Source organism: Panicum hallii, chromosome 5 (assembly GCF_002211085.1).
Source record: "Panicum hallii strain FIL2 chromosome 5, PHallii_v3.1, whole genome shotgun sequence".
Taxonomy (NCBI): Eukaryota; Viridiplantae; Streptophyta; class Magnoliopsida; order Poales; family Poaceae; genus Panicum; species Panicum hallii.
Window position 1 is genome coordinate 24037428 of NC_038046.1, and position 20900 is coordinate 24058327.

The following is a 20900-nucleotide window of genomic DNA, read 5'->3' on the forward strand; positions in this document are numbered from 1 at the left end:
ATGTCGTAGATGAATCTAACTGCACAATCTGTAGAGAGTGTTGTGATTGGTTTGTACTCGATCCACTTGGTAAACTTGTCGATGGTGTTATCGCCATAATCTGACCGGGCCAGAAGCGGGCCATGGAGCAAGATGGGCCTAGAAGACAGTTATGATAAGCTTGCGAATCGGACCCTGTGCAAGTGATTGGGGCCAGAAAGGCCGTGTAAATTAAGATATAGGCGGTTAAGAGTCATGTCGTGTTTGGTTAGGGTTAGTTAAGAAGGACGAGTCTACGGACTATAAATATGTACCACAAATAAACAAGAGAAAGAAGAATCATTCATCAACAACTCTCGGCGCATCGCCTCCCCTGTTCTAGGGTTTCCATCGGGTAAGTGCCATGCGGCTCCGATCACGCTCTGCGTGATCGGGGTAGCGTCACCCTTGCTTGTCCGTTTTATGTGTTGCTCGTTCTGAAGCCTTGTAGATGGCGAGTAGCACTAGTTATCGTAGCGTGCATAGAGTAACGTTATTCTCTTTATATCCCGATCATGCTTTGTTCGTTGCTCTCGTGCGCTTAGCAATCATCGTGTTTGATCATAGATGCGATGGTTGCGTCTTGCTTCGTTTTTATTAATAGATCCAATCTGTTATAGCTAGTTTCTATTCACTAGAGATTTAGTTCAATATGTGCATGATTAGGCCTTGCAAACGAGCTGAAAGTTCCGGCAGTATGTTTAGTATCGGATCGTAGCTTGGATAGAGGTTGCTCTAGGAATTGGCTCTTCGGCTGCTTTTAGGATCTCTGTTTAGGTTGTTTGTTCCGATGCTTTTGCATATTCGTTAGGCTCAATCACGTGTAGGATGTTCCGATCATGCAATGAGGGCTTAGTTGTCGTGGATTGAATTAGATTGATATTTATGAAGCAGTGTTTATCTTATTATCAAATGCATATATGTACTACCTGTTCCAAAGATCCCATCCGGTATTGATGCAATCGGCTCTTCATAGCCGATACCGGGGAGGTGAGATGAGCCGATCACGGCTCGGACTAACCTTTATAAGTGTCTATGCATACAGGAGTTTAATACATCACACCTTCCTGATCAGTTGCAGGATCAGGTGGCACGCCTAGCAACTCCAAGCCAGGGTGTGCGCCAGATCGCTGGGCCGTTGACCGAGGTACTGGGGCCCACCAGCAGTCCCGGAAGCCTCCCGGCTCCTCGTGTTGCCTGTCGTTGCTCGCCGGTGGGTTTTGACCGACAACACATTCTGGCGAGCCCAGTGGGACGAACTTCATCGACTTCATCATCACCATCGACACCATCTTCATCGACTTCATCATCGCCGTTGATTTCATCAATCGCGGACGGCGGAATGGCAAGAGACGATCCGATTACTTACGAGGAGCTCTCTGCCGAACATAAGCAGAGATATGACGAAATCAAGGCTCAATTTGAAGCCGACCTCATCGGCTCTTTTGAAAGGACTCGCAACCACGGTGTTAGGTGGAGAGGGTTTTCACCCGAAGGTGCTCTTGACGGAGTAGATCTTTCTACCCCATCTGAAGATCGTACCAGAGCTCTGCGGCAGGAGGTAAATTATGCGGTGGCTCACTCATTGCACCGGCATTCTGAAAGTTTGGTCAATGCTTTCGAGTGTGTAGCTTTGCGAGTGGTCCAAGAAATTATGAAGCATCAGCATTCTCCAACTGGGCCTACCTTGGGAAGTCATAAGGGAGAATTGCCCTTCCAGACCAGACCTCCATTGCCTTATGCGCTCGCAGCTGCGGAATCACATGGTGCTCCAGCTTATGTGGTTTATAAAGTGGGAGGTGACCCCATGGATCACCAGTTCTTCAGCGAGCCACCCAAGGAAATCCCACATGGCTACATGTGTGCATACTGTCGCACCCGATTTATAAGAACATAAATCGAGCAATCATATATGCGCCAGGATCAAGTCACGCATATATACAACAGATTATCAAGATATCACAACACATGTCAGGAATAACATTAATATAAATCGTAAACGAATCATAAATGAATTATTTTATTACAACCGAATCAAGAATCGGTTCAAGAGTTGCGGAAGCGTAAAAGAGATACATGAAGAGCTGGGCGCCACAGGGACGTCGACTGGGAGACAAACGCCTAGAAGTCGTCGAAGCTGCTGACGTAGTCCTCCACGTTGCCGGGCACTGAGCAGCAGTCGAAGATATCCGAAGTAGAACAGAAGAGTAGAGAGACAAGTGTGAGTACATACTCGTACTCAACAAGTATAACTCGAGCATGAGGCTCTAAGGTTAGCTGACTCAACTGCATTAGCTTTTAGTCTTGGCAAATTTTATTAAAGCTAATTACTACAAGTGGATGAATTACCATAACCCAAATTGCATAAGAATTAATCAATATTAATTAAGAACTACTGAGAACCATCCAAACCAAAACCACCCGGGGAATCGCCCTCGTCAAAGGTTGATAACCCCACTAATCAGACGGAGGATCTGGGCCGCTCATGACTGTGAGCACAGCTGATATATCAGTTTTACACTCTCGAGAGGTTGCACAACTTTACCCACAAGTCGTGGGCTACGCTAGTTGTTCATCACACTTCCTTAGGTGAGATGGCTAGCAAGCACACTACGAGACCGTTACAAAGGATCACGTTGGTAAGGTGTAACCGCTAAGGATTCTAGATCAGCGACGATGGGGCCCACCTCCGGGGGTACAAGACACACAGCACAGACCAAGCCGGAGGAGCAGGGACCATTGAAGCTTACCACCCCTCTTGCCCACGCAGGTAAGTTACTCCCGAACCAAAATGACCTAATTAGTAAGTCAAGACCGTCCCATACCAGTCTTGTGGTTGCGCGGTTGTCCCAGGTTGTCGCTCTATGAACCGGTCCTTATGGAGAGTGGCCAACCAAGCACTAAGCACCGTGCTGGCCCCCTAAACCATGTTTCTAACAAAAACATCTTTTAAGGACGCACAAACCACTCAAGCACACAGCACAGAGGGTCGGCTCCAGAATTAAGTTGCATAAGACCATTAATCAAATTAATTAAAAAGGACCAAGATTTGTTATAGCGCAGCAACCTAGCACAACTAACCAAAAAAATGCAACCCATAGGATATATATAAGGATATAAAAGTGGCTAGGAAGTCCTTATAGGTATACAGTATTAAAATGCAGTATGAAATTGTATTTAAAAGATGATAGGAGATTCATGTTATACTTGCCTTCCTCGTACTCTCCCGGCTGCTGCTCAAACTGCTCGGAAGACGGCTGCTCCTGGTACTGCTCCAAAGGCTCCGCGTCTACTCACGATCATCAAACATGGCCCACACATACACACATGCATAACAAGAACAAACTATAAGAAAACAGTACAACATTACATAGAAACAGCATACAAAACTAGTCTAAAGCTATTCTACGCGTTACAACGATCGCGTGCATATAAAGAACACCTAAAACGGAGCTAAAACGCGAAAACTGCGCTCAAAACAGGATCCAGGGACCTAATTGTAAGAAAAACCTAACTTCCAGGGGCTTCTGCACAAAAACCGAGGACTAAAACGTAATTAAAGCCTAGACTCAGGGGCTAACTCACTAAAAACCCTTGACTGGACTGCGGGTTCAAAATCCAGGAAGCTCAGGGGCCTAAAAGCATAAAACAGGACCTATCCGTAATTATTTTTGACTCACGGGTGGACGGCGGGTTGATTCCCCAAAAATGCAGGGACTCTTTAGCAAAAGGGGCGGCTGAAGCGGTAAGATCTGTTCTGGGCCCTCGGATCTTGATCGCGCGGCTGAGATTAGATTCACTAAACGAAGGGGTACACGCAGATCTGGACGCTTGGATCTCGATCGGAGGGTGATGGAAGACCTAGGGTTAGCACTCACGCGGGCCACAGGATTTAAATCGGGCGGCCGGGATCGCGTACCGGTCTGGATCTAATCCAGACCGTTGGTTTGGATCGGACGGCTAATCGGGGCTCCGGCCAGCTCCGGCGGCGGGGAGGCGCTGGGTGCGGTGGATGCGGCGGAGGTTCGCCGGAGGACGCGCGCCTGGGCGTCTGCGGCCTTGGTTCGGGGCACGGCCAGCACGGGGAGAGAGAGGGGGGCACGAGGAAAAGGTCCAGGGGGTGCGGGGAGGGCCAGGGTGGCCGTAGCGGCGGGGCGGCGGCAGCCCGTGTCTCGGAAGTGCCGGCGAGCGTGCGCGGTCGCGGAGAGACGAAACCGAGGGGAAAGAGAGGCGGGAAAGGGTCCTTACCCCACCAGGGTGCTGCGACGGTGGTAATGGCCGAGGGTTAGCGGCGCCGGCGTCGTCTCGCGTGGCGCAGGAGCTCGGTTGGCGGCGGCGCAAACCCGAGCGGGTGGCACGGCGGCGCTAGGGCACAGAGGGGAGGTGGGGAAAGTGGCTGCGGCTGAGGAGGGACGCGAGAGAGAGAGAGACCGCGGCTAAGGAGGGGGGCAGTCCTCGGCGTGCGTTCCTTCGATCAACGGAACTCCGCTCCTCACGGGGTTGCCACGACCCGATCCAATCCGAGCGCGGCCGGCTTCCAGAAGGCTCCAGACGGGGGGGGCTGGGCCCGCGTGCAGCTTGGCCAAGCACCGCGCAGGAGGGGAGGGCCCGGGATGCAGTGACGCGGCCACATCCAGCGGCCAGACGACCGGACCGGGGAAAGGGGAAAAAACAGAGGAGAAGCACGGGGAAGGAGAGGGGTCTGACCCGTGGGACCGGCGGGTCAGAGAAGGGAAGGGAGGAAGAGCTCGCTCGGGCTGGCGCTGAAGAAGGAAAACGGGCCGGCTGCCGGGCCGTGCGAGGAGAGGAGGGGAGAAAAGAGGAGGGCCCGAGAGAGGAAGTGGGCCAGGGGGGAAAAGAAAGGAGAGAGGGGGTTTTGGGCTGGGCTGAGAGGGAATGGGCTGCTCTCTTCTATTCCCTTTCCTTTCCTTTTTCTTTACTCCAACCATTCAAACAAAGCCATTTGAATTCAAATAAGTTTGAATTCAAACCCAACACAATTAAAATAATGCACCAGCATGAATGCGCAATCAAGTTGATCTTATGATTAATTTTATTTTCTTGCGTCATAAAATTACTTTAACCGCGATATAAATTAAGTAAAAGACTGGAAAATTTATTTAAACTCAAATAAATTCATTAAAAATAGGGAAAATTTACCTTAGGGTGTTACAAACCTACCCCCCTTACAGGAATCTCGTCCCGAGATTCGGATAGGCTAGCTAGCAAAGAGATCGGGATATGTCTTCCTCAGCTCATCTTCTCGCTCCCAAGTAGCCTCATCCTCCGTATGATGACTCCACTGAACTCGGCACATCTTGACCTTCTTGTTTCTAGTAACTCTCTCAGATGTCTCCAGAATCTTTACCGGATGCTCAACATAGGTCAGATCCTCCTGCACATCCAACCCTTCTATCGGTGCTTGCTCTTCTGGCACTCTCAAGCATTTCTTCAGCTGCGATACGTGAAACACATCGTGCACTCCTGAGAGATTGAGGGGCAACTCCAGACGATATGCCACCTCACCTTTCCGTTCCAACACCTTGAACGGACCAATGTATCGAGGAGCTAGCTTCCCTCTTACATTAAACCTGCGGATTCCTCTCATCGGTGAGACCTTCAGATATACATGATCACCCACTGTGAAGGTCAAATCTCGACGACGCACATCCGCATAGCTCTTCTGACGAGTCTGAGCGACTCTCAGATTTTCTCGCACCTGCTGTACCAGCTGTTCGGCCTCCTCAACAATATCCGGACCAAATACCTGCCTCTCGCCAATCTGATCCCAATATAGCGGAGTCCTGCATTTCCGACCATACAGAGCCTCAAACGGGGACTTCTTCAGACTGGCCTGATAACTGTTGTTATAAGAAAACTCTGCATACGGCAGGCATTTATCCCAGCTGGTACCATACTGAATAGCGCAGGCTCGAAGCATATCCTCCAACACTTGGTTGGTTCTCTCTGTCTGTCCATCGGTCTGAGGATGATAAGCAGTACTGAAGCGCAGCTTCGTATCCAACGAATCATGCAACTGCTCCCAGAACCGTGAAGTGAACTGAGATCCTCGATCAGATATAATCTTCTTAGGAACACCATGCAGACAGACAATCCTGGAGATGTACAACTCTGCGAGTCTAGCACCGGAGTAAGTAGTGTTCACCGGAATAAAATGAGCCACCTTCGTCAACCGGTCCACTACTACCCATATGGAGTTGTACCCTTTCTGAGTACGAGGCAAGCCAACAATGAAATCCATAGTGATTTCCTCCCATTTCCACTCTGGAATCTTCAACGGCTGCAATAATCCTGCTGGCCTCTGATGCTCTGCCTTGACACGCTGACAAGTGTCGCAAATAGCCACGTACTCCGCAACGGAACGCTTCATTCCAGACCACCAGAATCGTTCCTTCAGGTCGTAATACATCTTCGTGCTGCCAGGATGGATAGAATATGCTGTATCGTGGGCCTCACTCAGAATCAACTTCCTGAGATCATTCACATCCGGCACACATATACGACCCTTGTACCACAAGGTACCCTGATCATCCTCTCTGAAATGAGGAGCCTTGCCAATCTTGAGCAACTCACGAATCTCCTGCAGCTTCTGATCCTCCTTCTGATGCTGCCTGATCTCAGCCTCTAGAGTGGGTTCTGCCTCGAATGATGTACCCGAGGTATGATGCAAGAAACCCAGGCTCAACTGCTCAAACTCCTCGCATAACTCCTGAGGCATCTGAAAAGCCACGGCCATGTTAACATAGCTCTTCCTGCTCAGAGCATCTGCTACAACATTGGCCTTGCCCGGATGATAGTGAATCTCCAGGTCATAATCCTTGACCAACTCTAGCCATCTTCTCTGTCGCATGTTCAGCTCACTCTGGGTGAAAATATACTTGAGGCTCTTGTGATCGGTGTAAATATCACACTTCTGCCCAAACAAGTAATGCCTCCATATCTTCAGAGCATGCACAACTGCGGCTAACTCCAGATCATGAGTGGGATAATTCAGCTCGTGCCGGCGCAGCTGCCGCGAAGCATAAGCTATCACTCTGCCCTCCTGCATCAGGACGCAACCAAGACCATCCCTCGAAGCATCACAATACACGGTGAACCTCTTGCTCTGGTCCGGCAGAGTAAGGACTGGCGCCGTAGTCAACCTCTTCTTCAGCTCCTCAAAGGCACTCTGACGCTCATCAGTCCAAGAAAAACCCACATCCTTCTCCAGCAAGGAAGTCAAAGGCTTCGCTATCTTGGAGAAATTCTCGATGAACCTCCGATAATAACCTGCTAAGCCCAGAAAAGAGCGGACTTCCTTCACCGTCTGCGGTACAGCCCAGTCAAGCACATCCTTCACCTTTCCGGGGTCCACAGCAATGCCTCCCTTGGAGATAACATGACCGAGGAACGGGACCTCGTCAATCCAGAACTCGCACTTGCTGAGCTTGGCATACAGCTTGTGCTCCCTAAGCCTCTGCAACACAAGCCTCAGATGCTCCTCATGCTCCGCTTCTGACTTGGAATATATCAGGATATCATCAATGAATATCACCACGAAGGTGTCCAGATAATCCATGAAAACCTTGTTCATCAGATGCATGAAGAAAGCCGGAGCATTAGTCAAGCCGAAGGACATGACCGTATACTCGTATAATCCATACTTGCAGGTGAATGCCGTCTTCTGAATATCCTCAGGACGAATCTTCAACTGATGATAACCCGAACGCAGATCAATCTTCGAGAATACACAAGCACCCTGAAGCTGATCAAAGAGATCCTCAATACGGGGCAATGGATGCTTGTTCTTGATAGTGACTGCATTCAGATCCCGATAATCGACACACATCCTCTTCGCGCCATCCTTCTTCTCTACAAGCAATACAGGAAAAGCCCAAGGAGAGAAACTGCGACGGATATAACCCTTAGCTAGCAACTCGTCGATAGTCTTCTTAACCTCCTCATGCTCGACAGGAGCCATACGATAGGGCCTCTTAGCAATAGGAGCTGTGCCAGGCAAGAGATCAATAGAAAACTGAATGTCGCGATCAGGCGGCATACCTGGCAAATCATCCGGAAAGACATCCGGGAATTCAGACACCACGCGAATACCATCCGTGGGTCTAGCCTCCATCTGATGAAGAAATCCAGAAGGCTCTGTGGCACCAACAGTGACGTCCTGACCATCCGGTGCTGACAGAAGAACCGTCCTCTGAGCACAATCTATCCGGACTCCCCACTTAGCAAGAGTCTCCATCCCGAGGATCACATCAATGCCCTTGGAGTCAAGCACCATCAGATTCGCACTGAAATCTACCCCCCTTATAGCCACACTGACTCTGGGACAGAAGACATGAGACCTCAACTGCCCTCCCGGTGAAGATACTATCATGCACCTCTTTAATGTGCTAGTAGGAATACCATGATGCTCAACAAAAGACCGGGTGATGAAAGAATGTGTAGCACCAGTATCAAAAAGCACTGTAGCAGGATGGGCATTAACCATGAACGTACCAATAACCACGTTGGGAGCCTCGGCTGCTGACTCGGCCGTCACGTGGTTCACCCTGCCCTGAGCTGGGGCCTTGGGCGGTGCTGCACGTCCCTGCTGTCCTGCCTGCGCCTTCCGAGGGCAGACGTTGGCGTAGTGTCCTGGCTCGCCGCAGTGGAAGCATACTCGAGGAAATGCAGCGGTCTGCTGCCCGACAAGAGGAGTGGGCGCTCCCTGCCTCTGAGCTGGTGGAGCCGGAGGCGCCGGAAGCCTCTGGCCCTGTCCCGCCTGCTGCTGCTGCTGAGGACGAGGCGGGTACGGCTGCCGCTGCTGGTACTGCTGGGGCGGCCTCTGCTGCTGCTGCTGTGGAGGGTACTGGTAGCGGGGACGGGTGTTGCTGCCCGAAGAGGATGGAGCCATCTTCCTCTTCTTGTCCTCAATCTCCCGGCGCTTGCGCTCGGTGTTGAGGGCCGCATCCACCAGCTGGTTGAAGTTGTCGAAGCGGTGGTTCAGCAGCGCATACTGGATATGATCATCCAGTCCCTCCTTGAAGTACTCCTGCTTGTCGCTATCACGAGCGACGTCAGCAGGAGCATAGCGGGCAAGCTGAAGGAAACGGTCACGATACTCCGTCACCGTCATGGATCCCTGAAATAACGAACACAGATAACAAGGATGGAAAACGCTCAATTGGTCAGGTCTACGAAAGGAATCAAGGGTAGATCAAGCTCAAAAGAATTTGGTAGGGAATTTCCGTTAAATTTTACCTGCTTAAGGGCACGGAACTCCTTCTGCTTCATCTTCATGATGCCCTCAGGAATATGGTGGTTCCTGAAACGCTCACGGAACTGGTCCCACGTGAGAGCCTCACGATCCCGAGCTGGGTAGGACTCCCACCAGTCAAGAGCGGAGCCTCGCAGCTGCCCGGCTGCGTAAAGGACTCGCTCACGGTCGTCGCACTGCGCAACAACCAACTGGCGCTCCACCGAGCGAAGCCAGTCGTCTGCCTGGAGTGGGTCCGTGGCGTGAGAGAAGGTCGGCGGGTGACCTCTCAGGAAATCCGCACGCCTGTCGCGGGGCTGAGGCGGCGGAGGAGGCGGTGGCTGGGCGTGAATCTGCTGCAAAGCCTGAACGGTGTTGTTCAGGGTCGCCATCATCTGCATCTGGAGCTGGAAGAACTGCTCCGGGGTCAGTGGTGGCGGCATCGGTAGCGGCTGACCGGTACTCTGGTTGTTCTGCTCCTGCTGGTCAGAACCGGAACCGGTGCGCCTGGTGTTCACCATCTGATTGCAACAACCGAAATTTATGAGAATAAGATATGGTGCCGCTGAGGAGATGAAACTTCGATAGGATATAACAGAGAGAAAGGATTATAGGTTTTACCCCCAACGATCTAACTCAAAATTTTTTTTTATTATTATTTAGTCCAAGTTGGGTTAGGTCGATTTGCATGAACAAGTTTAACTACTAGCCTATGCAATCAACCAAAAATCCAAATCAAGCATGTGCACAATAACAAACATTCAATATTCACAAATTAGTCGAGTTTTCCACACTACTCGACCAACACACTCGTTCTAGCGTATTTTTATCGGGGCAACCTAAACTTATAACTTGCAAGATTAGGCGACTCAGGCCCACGCCTACGGAAAACTCAAGCTATTTCTCAGAAAAGACGGGGAAGACGGCCAATCTAGAGCTTAAGACTCAAGGAATAGAAACAGAAAAATGATGGTTGAAGATTTGCGGAGGCAAGCAAGAGAACAGGAGTCCTAAACTCGACCAATTCTATCTAGGCTTCGTCCTACAGTCGACACGGCTCTGATACCAATCTGTCGCACCCGATTTATAAGAACATAAATCGAGCAATCATATATGCGCCAGGATCAAGTCACGCATATATACAACAGATTATCAAGATATCACAACACATGTCAGGAATAACATTAATATAAATCGTAAACGAATCATAAATGAATTATTTTATTACAACCGAATCAAGAATCGGTTCAAGAGTTGCGGAAGCGTAAAAGAGATACATGAAGAGCTGGGCGCCACAGGGACGTCGACTGGGAGACAAACGCCTAGAAGTCGTCGAAGCTGCTGACGTAGTCCTCCACGTTGCCGGGCACTGAGCAGCAGTCGAAGATATCCGAAGTAGAACAGAAGAGTAGAGAGACAAGTGTGAGTACATACTCGTACTCAACAAGTATAACTCGAGCATGAGGCTCTAAGGTTAGCTGACTCAACTGCATTAGCTTTTAGTCTTGGCAAATTTTATTAAAGCTAATTACTACAAGTGGATGAATTACCATAACCCAAATTGCATAAGAATTAATCAATATTAATTAAGAACTACTGAGAACCATCCAAACCAAAACCACCCGGGGAATCGCCCTCATCAAAGGTTGATAACCCCACTAATCAGACGGAGGATCTGGGCCGCTCATGACTGTGAGCACAGCTGATATATCAGTTTTACACTCTCGAGAGGTTGCACAACTTTACCCACAAGTCGTGGGCTACGCTAGTTGTTCATCACACTTCCTTAGGTGAGATGGCTAGCAAGCACACTACGAGACCGTTACAAAGGATCACGTTGGTAAGGTGTAACCGCTAAGGATTCTGGATCAGCGACGATGGGGCCCACCTCCGGGGGTACAAGACACACAGCACAGACCAAGCCGGAGGAGCAGGGACCATTGAAGCTTACCACCCCTCTTGCCCACGCAGGTAAGTTACTCCCGAACCAAAATGACCTAATTAGTAAGTCAAGACCGTCCCATACCAGTCTTGTGGTTGCGCGGTTGTCCCAGGTTGTCGCTCTATGAACCGGTCCTTATGGAGAGTGGCCAACCAAGCACTAAGCACCGTGCTGGCCCCCTAAACCATGTTTCTAACAAAAACATCTTTTAAGGACGCACAAACCACTCAAGCACACAGCACAGAGGGTCGGCTCCAGAATTAAGTTGCATAAGACCATTAATCAAATTAATTAAAAAGGACCAAGATTTGTTATAGCGCAGCAACCTAGCACAACTAACCAAAAAAAATGCAACCCATAGGATATATATAAGGATATAAAAGTGGCTAGGAAGTCCTTATAGGTATACAGTATTAAAATGCAGTATGAAATTGTATTTAAAAGATGATAGGAGATTCATGTTATACTTGCCTTCCTCGTACTCTCCCGGCTGCTGCTCAAACTGCTCGGAAGACGGCTGCTCCTGGTACTGCTCCAAAGGCTCCGCGTCTACTCACGATCATCAAACATGGCCCACACATACACACATGCATAACAAGAACAAACTATAAGAAAACAGTACAACATTACATAGAAACAGCATACAAAACTAGTCTAAAGCTATTCTACGCGTTACAACGATCGCGTGCATATAAAGAACACCTAAAACGGAGCTAAAACGCGAAAACTGCGCTCAAAACAGGATCCAGGGACCTAATTGTAAGAAAAACCTAACTTCCAGGGGCTTCTGCACAAAAACCGAGGACTAAAACGTAATTAAAGCCTAGACTCAGGGGCTAACTCACTAAAAACCCTTGACTGGACTGCGGGTTCAAAATCCAGGAAGCTCAGGGGCCTAAAAGCATAAAACAGGACCTATCCGTAATTATTTTTGACTCACGGGTGGACGGCGGGTTGATTCCCCAAAAATGCAGGGACTCTTTAGCAAAAGGGGCGGCTGAAGCGGTAAGATCTGTTCTGGGCCCTCGGATCTTGATCGCGCGGCTGAGATTAGATTCATTAAACGAAGGGGTACGCGCAGATCTGGACGCTTGGATCTCGATCGGAGGGTGATGGAAGACCTAGGGTTAGCACTCACGCGGGCCACAGGATTTAAATCGGGCGGCCGGGATCGCGTACCGGTCTGGATCTAATCCAGACCGTTGGTTTGGATCGGACGGCTAATCGGGGCTCCGGCCAGCTCCGGCGGCGGGGAGGCGCTGGGTGCGGTGGATGCGGCGGAGGTTCGCCGGAGGACGCGCGCCTGGGCGTCTGCTGTGACAGTTTGTGTATTTGTAATCCTAGACTTATATTTTGATAGTGTGAAGTGTATGCTTGTTAGTGTAAAACTTTTGTGTGTTTGTGTGAAGTTCTTGAAAATCTTAAGTAAAAAGGGTATTTTCGTAATTATGGAAAAATCAGGGTTGTTTTTGTCAAATGTAATTTGATAAGAGGTAACCTCAAATTAAGTAAAGGGTAGTTTGGCAAATATATTTTTACTCTATGTCTTGTAAAAATATATATTTACCCAACAGTTGCATTAGAAATGTAGGAGTTAAATTGTGTAAAAATTTGAGTAAAGCTATGGAAATAGGGATATTTGTGTAATTTATTAAAAGTACAAGTCCTTTTATGCAAAATAGGTGGTTTACAAAAGTAACTTTCCAAAATTACTAGAAGTAAAAAGGTAATAATGTAAGTAATCATGACTTACTTAGCAAATTGCGAACAGGCCCAAGGTTATATATAATTTACACTAACAATGACAAAGATTTTATAAAATTCAAGTTTAGTCCAAGTCTTAAAATAAAACTTCATATTTTAAGTTTTGGAGATCAAACCCTAAAACAAAGTTGTAGAGTTCGAAAAGTTGTACAACTTTCATTTTGGTCCCATTTATATTTGAGCCCTAGAACAGTGGTTAAAATAGTCTTTACTGAGAGGTCCCTGCAATTTTCTAAAATTACAAACAGGTCCCTGGGAAAATCCCCTTTCTCTTCCTCCTTTGGCGCTGCTCTGTTTCTGCTCTGATTTCTGCTCTGCAACCGCCGCTGTCTGGCCACCGTTGACACCTCCTGCTGCTGCAGTTCACCGCTGTTTCCCACCCTTGCCACCTCCTGCTGCAAAAACTCCACGCGCCACTACCCCTTAATTCTTTCTCCTCTGGCGCCCTTATCTCCTCCCCACCGGCGGCATGGCAGCAGTATCAAAACGCTCCTTGCCTTCCTCTGTTCTTCTTCCCGGTGACTCCTTTCTCCAAATCACGGGCAGCAAGACCTCTCTTTTTCTTCTCCTTCACACGGCTCTGCTAGGCGGCTTGAACCGAGTGGTGGGCGGCGCTGGTTCGGGGATAGCGCGCGCGAGCTCGGACGGGTCACGGGGCAGGCGGTGGCGGGTCCTGGGCGGAGGCGCGCAGCTCCAGGCGCGCGGGCGGCAGCCGCCAGGCGAGCGGGCCCAGGAGGCGCGGGAGCAGGCGGGAGCAGGCGGGCGCAGGCGCGGCGCTGGCTCGGCGCGGGCCCAGGAGCGGTGGCTCCAGGCGCAGGTGGCGCGCAGACGCGCGGCCCCAAGCGCGGGGGGGGGGGGCGACTCAGCCAGAGCTGGCGCTGGGCGGAGCGGCCAGGCAGAACGCAGGGCGGTGGCGCGGTGGTGGAGCAGCAGTGCGCGCGGCCGGAGCTGCCTACTCCTCTGAGCTCCATTTTCCCCCACCGTCGAGGACCATCTTCTGGCCCTTTTCCTCGCCGATTGACTCTCAAAACGGACTTCCGGTGAACTGCTCGAGCTCCCCGGCCCCCCGGCTTGACCCCTCCCATTGGAACCGAGCCCCACCGCGCCTCCTCTGTTTCAAGCTCACAGGAAGGACCTCGTGCAACAATTAAGACAAGGTCAGGGTGTTTTCTGCAAAGCCTAGACTCATATAAACAGTAAAGTTCGAGGACCTGTGTGTAAAGGTGTTTATTGTTTTATGTGAAGTGATGTGCTGAACTTTGAAAATCCTTAGAAAATTCAAAAAAATATGAAACCAGTTGTACTTGAATCTTCATTTCAAATTCTATCACTTTTGTTTTATGACCATACTGTGAAAATAGATAGTTTGTACTGTATTTAGAATAGAAGTGGATGGGTATTCATTATTTCATGTGAGTGATATTTTTAACTTGTAAATTCAATAGAGAAGTGTAGGAAATTCCAAAAATTACAAAACCAGTTTTGTTTGAAACTAAGTTTTGAACTCTATAATTTCTATTAAGTGAGTTTGATATGAAACCAAATAGTTTAGAATCTATGTTAAATCTAAGATAAAAGAGAGTGTAAAATTCATAGCTCCTATGTATTAACTTTGTAGATCATGATTTTTGTTATACAATTTTTATAGATTAAGTATGAATTGATGTGGAATTTTCAAACCTAATTTTGTTTTGTAACTTAAATTCTTTTAAGATTAATCAATTCAATTTGTTTATAGAAGGAATAGCTAAGCTATGTTCAGTCATGTTTGCTTGTTATTACAATGTGTTTTCTTGTGCCGCTTGTTTAAATCTTAATTAGACTTGTTGTGCAACTTTAAATAAGGTCTAATTCGAAGTAAAATGTTTGAATTATTTTTAGCCTACTGTTTATATGACACTAAACTTATTAGCTATTGGTAGCTAAAGTCCTTGCCATAGATTGACTAAAGATAAATTGTGCACCATGGCTAATGTATTTACTGCCCCTATAGCAGACTTTTTGTGATGATTGATTAACCTTTTATTCATATGGATGCTTATGCCTTTACTTCAGTTTTGATTGCAATATTGATAAAGCCCCTTCCTATGTAAAGGTCCTAGTCTACCTCGTGTATCGACTACTTAGTTAATATACCTTTGTAACTAGGCTTAGCCATCGGCTACTAGTTCAGCTGATTTTCGATAGACACGACTCTATCGGCCATATACCTTTTTGGCTACAGGTCTGTAGGACCCCCATCGGCCATAAGCCTTTTGACTTCTTCCCTATCAGCAAAAGCCCCTCGGACGATGTTAACCACCCTATCGGTCCGATCCAATGTTAGTGCCCTAATTGACCCAGTCCAATCTAGACAACCGCGTTGGCTATACGTCAATCGGTTGTTTTGTTGGTAAAATCGAACCAATCAAACACTAATTACTTCGGTTAACACTCTAGTCAAGAGTCGGATAGACACATCCAATAGAGAATGTAATTGTCAGCTAAGCACAGCCAGTACAGCATAGGGAATCGGCTACTTATGCCGATTCACAAAATCTAACGTATGTGCACATATTAGCTCGACCGATGTTCACACTATCGACTAGTTTACCAATGCACAATCAACTAGTTACATACCCTGATCGGCTAGCATGCTGATGTTCACAGGTCGACTAGTTTGTTAAGAATACATTTTGGCTATGCCGATGCGCATAGTGATCAACTAGCCATCCGATTTAGCTAACATATCATCTGTACATAGTCAATGCACACACAATCTTAGAGTTCTGTTACCCTTTGATCTAAGCCGATTCGAGTTGTTTCCCCTGGCGGTCAAATATGGCCGGTCAATCCTTAGTTTTCCTATCCTTATCCACATATTGTTATCAGCCGATTTATCGGCTGAGAGATCGGCTATATGTTTGCCGGTTACATACCCTCAACCACATCCTCCTTAGTCTAACTCCGCACTTATGGTCTCACCAACCTAGTTTGATATTAATATTCTGTTACACCTAATTCTTGAAATAGGTCTAACTTAGATAACCCCATCGGCTGTATGACATTTGATTGTTGTACTGACGTGATCAAGTCGATGCAACCACACCTAGTTATCTAGATTAACACTTTAGCACATCTCATTTAGGCACAGCCAGTGCAGAGTAGGACAATCAGCTACACAGCTGATATGCCCCAAATAGATATAGGAGAACATTAAGGATGAAAACCGGCTACACAGCTGATTCACCAATCGGCTGAATACGCTGAGACACAGACTGTACGGTTACATAGTTCGACTAGTCTATCAATACACCATCGGCTAGTTACTTGCTTTAGTCAACTAACTATGCCGATACATCACTCGACTAATTCTACCGATGTATAAATCGGCGAATGTGCCGATACACTAAATCGGCTAGAAGGTCAAGTCACCGATCGACTAGTTTTGCTAAAGCATGGATCCGCTATGCTGATACACACGCGATTAGTTAAGTACGCCGATGCTCACACAATTTAGTTAGGACACAGCCGTTTTAGGAACCATCCCTCTGCTAAAGTGATCGATGTTTTCATCGATCAATTAGAAAACCAGTGCACCTGTCAACCGGCTACCCAGACCAAAGTATACAACCTTGGATCAGTAAGATCGCACCGTAAACACGCCTTTGTTAGGCACGACCAAAGCACATCAATCGGCTAAACCTTATGCATCCTCATCGGTTAAGACCAAGACCTATACACCAACCAACTAGATAATCAAACATGCTACCTAAAGAAGTTAGTATGGATGTTTAGGGTAACCCCCCCTGTTGCCTAACGAGACTAGTTAGTTTAGTTAATACTCGATAAATGACTGCCCAGTACAGGGTAGTTAGATTGTTTGTTGAAATGTAATGTTCCTTCATTTGGATTGCAACTTTATCGTGAATTGAAATGAAAGTGTATGCCTTCGTTAAACTCCATCTTGCATATCATATAGATTCGACCACTCTCGCCGACGGAAATTGCCAACTAATCCCGGAACCAGAAGGAAGTTATTCTGAAGACCCCGAGAACTTCGTCGCGGGATTATCTGAAGCCCCGAACCAAAGTTCGGAAGATATTGACTTACTGACTTCAGACCCACCAATAAAGGCAAGCCCCGGATATAACCCCTACTTTATTACACTGCAACCTATACTATTTATGTATATCTTTATGCATTAAGTTCTTAGGAGTTGTTTGTAAACCTTAGTTGCATAATTCCAGGAACCTATGAGTTGAACACTAGAACTTGAGTTCGACTAGCTGCTATGCTAATAGGACCGGTAGAAGTCGAGTGATTTCCTGTCACTCGCGCGATTTAGGAATTGTAATGTTTACATTCCTGTTATCACTATAAGGATACCGGACGGGAGTTTTATGAGGTATCATGGTCAAGATGATACCCCGTCTGTATTGTTGAATTTTGATAAGGTCGCAGTGTGTAGTAGCGGTGGCTAAGCGTTTGAAAGTACTAGCCACATGCCGTGAAATATGGTAAGCGGTAAGCCTAGTAACCGATCGGCCCGAGGAGTGGACATACCACCCACCACATGTATTTGCTTCTTTTGGTTACTTAGTTCGACGTGTAAGCATATGTGTTGCTGGGCAACCAGGAGTACGGGTTTTGTAGTCGCGCTACAGACGTACGTCCTGCACTTTTGTAGTGCATATGACCTGCAGTCGCTTGTGGTGGCACTGATCCACGAGTCGGAATGAAAGGCAAACGGTTGCTTCGGAACGACCCTGTGGTGTTCCAAGCGTGTGTGTTAGGTTTACCTTGCAAGGGTTGAATCTCGATTCAGGAATCGTCCGCCTCTCACGATGAATGAGACTGCTTACCCCCTTTACCACATAGAGTAACAAGAGTAATTATGTGATTATCAAAGATGATGTTTGAATAAAGATACTACCATGTCTGAGTAGTTATAGGTGGTTATCTAGAATGGTTAATCAACTAGAATCTGAAAGCTAAAAGTTGAAAGTAAGGATCTACTCTTTGTTGCTTTTCAGCTGAAAACTCTACCCAAAGCTAAAAGCCTTCATAAGTCTAGTTACATGGCTAAGTATACCATGAGACGGGTAAGCCTTGCTGAGTATTAGTATACTCAGCCTTGCTAGTTAAATGTTTTTCAGGTGATATCTATGAAGACCCTACTCTTTCCTTGCCTTGGCCCTGTGCTCTTCCAGATGATTGGTCCGTGGAATGGGATCCGTCCCCGGCCAGCACTGGTGATATCGAGTGATGTCGTGCCCGGGCTTAGCATGGCATCCGTCTTGTCAACGTGCTGTAGATCATCGCGTATGTTTTTCCGCTGCTAAAATTCATAGCTTAAACAGTTGTATTGTTTTCTCTAAGTTTGAAACTTTGTACTACTTTTATAAACTCTTGTAATGTAATTCCCTGTTATGTAAAATGTGATGGTGATTGTATCTCTGGACTCACCTTCGTGTGAGGTAACCTTATTTGATCCTGTGTATCGGTGGTTTATCGGGACGTTACCCGACAGGCCAAGGGATTATACCGTTTGAAGCACGTTGGAGCCCTCGGAAGTGGACTCGCGTACTTGAGCCGGTATAATTCAGGTTGGTTCTGCCACAGCTGGTATCAGAGCTATAAGGTTACCCTGGAGATACATTTTACCTTAAAAATGTTTTCAGTATAAAAGTTTGACCAACAAAGTATTTGGCAAAACTACGTTGGATTCGTTAAGGATTATGTATAGTACGTAAGCCCTAGGGTAATGTTATTATGGGAATTAGAGGTGGCTGTAATATATATATATATGACTAACTCCCAGCATTACTTTTCAGTTGAAACTTAATTTCATGCACAATTCAACTTTACTTTCTGTAACGACACCTTCGATGATAAGGTAAGAAGGTAAGGATCCTCAGCTAACTGGGGAGTTAGCCTTCCCGTCGGTGATGCAAACCGAACGCTGTTTCTCAAGCAGTGGCCTACTTGAGATGCTGCCAATGTACCAACCTCGGTTGACTACATTGGGAGTATAGGGTTCGGCGCAGGGTATGGTGATCGCAGTTCATACCCCCGCATTTAGCGGTACCCCCGTGAATACGTTATCCAATAACGTATGTTAACGTTGTCTGTATGGCGGTAATTGTACAGATGCTGTTTCTATAGTGAACAGTAATGAATGGGGACGCTTTCATGACATGCTGGCATGAAAAGTTCATTGGATATATATATATGCATTGTGGTTTTCTGCAGGTACACTAACCACGATTCCGAAACTAGGACGGATAGGGTTTATCGTCTAGTTAATAGTGAGAGACGTATATATTGTGCCACCGTAACTAACCACGTAAGACCAAGATTACTTGGCAGTTATTTTTATTTGTGAGGACGTGTAGAACGTGCATGCATCATGATATTTTGGATTGACCTGATTGCCTTGATTGTTACGTTGATGTACTGAAATATGTGCTTGTACTGAATGTCTGTTTTGACTCTGTGTGATAGAAGCCAACGTAATCTGATAGGCTAACTTAGAGTTGAAAACGCCTTTTGTGAATTAAGCGAACTGGGTTATGTTTGAACCCTATCATTAATCTTAGCTTGACAGCTAAATCAAATCTTTGATCTTGCTTTAAATCTGTTTCGACAGAACCGTTGAACTTCTCCTTTGATGGTTAAACCTTGATAACTATCATCGAACCTTTCAATCCATCATCTAGTGATCTATCTATCCTCTCCTGATGTTGTACCGTATCTTGTTGGCTATTCCAGTTGCAACATCTGAACGTTGCACCTTCAAATTTTTGCTCAGATGATTTTGGATAAATTAAAAAGATGTATGACCATAATTACTTTTTGAATACAATCCTCCCGACAAAAGTTATGCATCATAACATATACCATCTTTGGTTAGTACATGGTGTTGTATCATCGTCGAAAATCCGTAGGTTAATTTACGAATGCGCTTCCAATACAACCTCGGGTTGTCTTGGGTTTCTTAGGATCTATCTTGTTACTCTTGACATTACAAGGTTGCTATTCCTCTTTTGTGGTGGTGTTTAATCACATGACCATGATGCCGTGTCGGAACCTAAGGCCTCATGTGCGCTGCAGCCATATGATTGAGCCATTAGGAGCACACTGGCGACTAGGTATATGTGACGTAACCCCACTGCAATCTCTTCTTATGCAACCTTACTAGTGTCCTAACTTTTGAACCTCGCTTAAGGATATAGAACTACCCAAATGTTAGTTACGAAAGAACGGTTGTAGGACGCGAGTCATATGCATCATCAACTCATGAGGGTATGCATCATACTTCATGCATTTCATATGTGCATACATTGCAAATATCATCATCCTTGCATCATAAGGTACGCATCATTCGGTCAGCATCATGGTAATTGCATCGTGTCTTACGCACCATCTTGATCGTGCATGGAATTCTCCATCTTCATGTTGCATCATCATTGCAATCATACATCTCAACAATGCATCACGATCAGGGTTAGAGCATTTTGTCATTATCCCTTGATTGCATCAGTCTAAATAGGCATGTTTTGTAATCAACATCATTCAACTTATTCAGATAATAAACTCTGAGCAGAAATGTTTCAAACATCACTTATCAATCTCTCGTATTATCCTCACTTGTTATCCATAAGTCTTGTGATGAATGTCGCCGACATTTATCGTCCCCATGTTGTAATTTCAACTCTATGAGAACTTGATTACCTTTCATTATCTTTTCTTGTTAAACTCATTTATGTACAATCTATCCCTGCTTTCGTTATACTTATCTTATCATACTCCAACGACCTTTACTTCTCAGGTGTGTTTGCTTCCTGTCGCATTTGATAGGTGATTTGCTTTTCTTCCCTTAAGAGTCTTTTCGTCCGAATCTCGGGACGAGATTCTTTTTAGGGGGGGGAGGCTGTGAC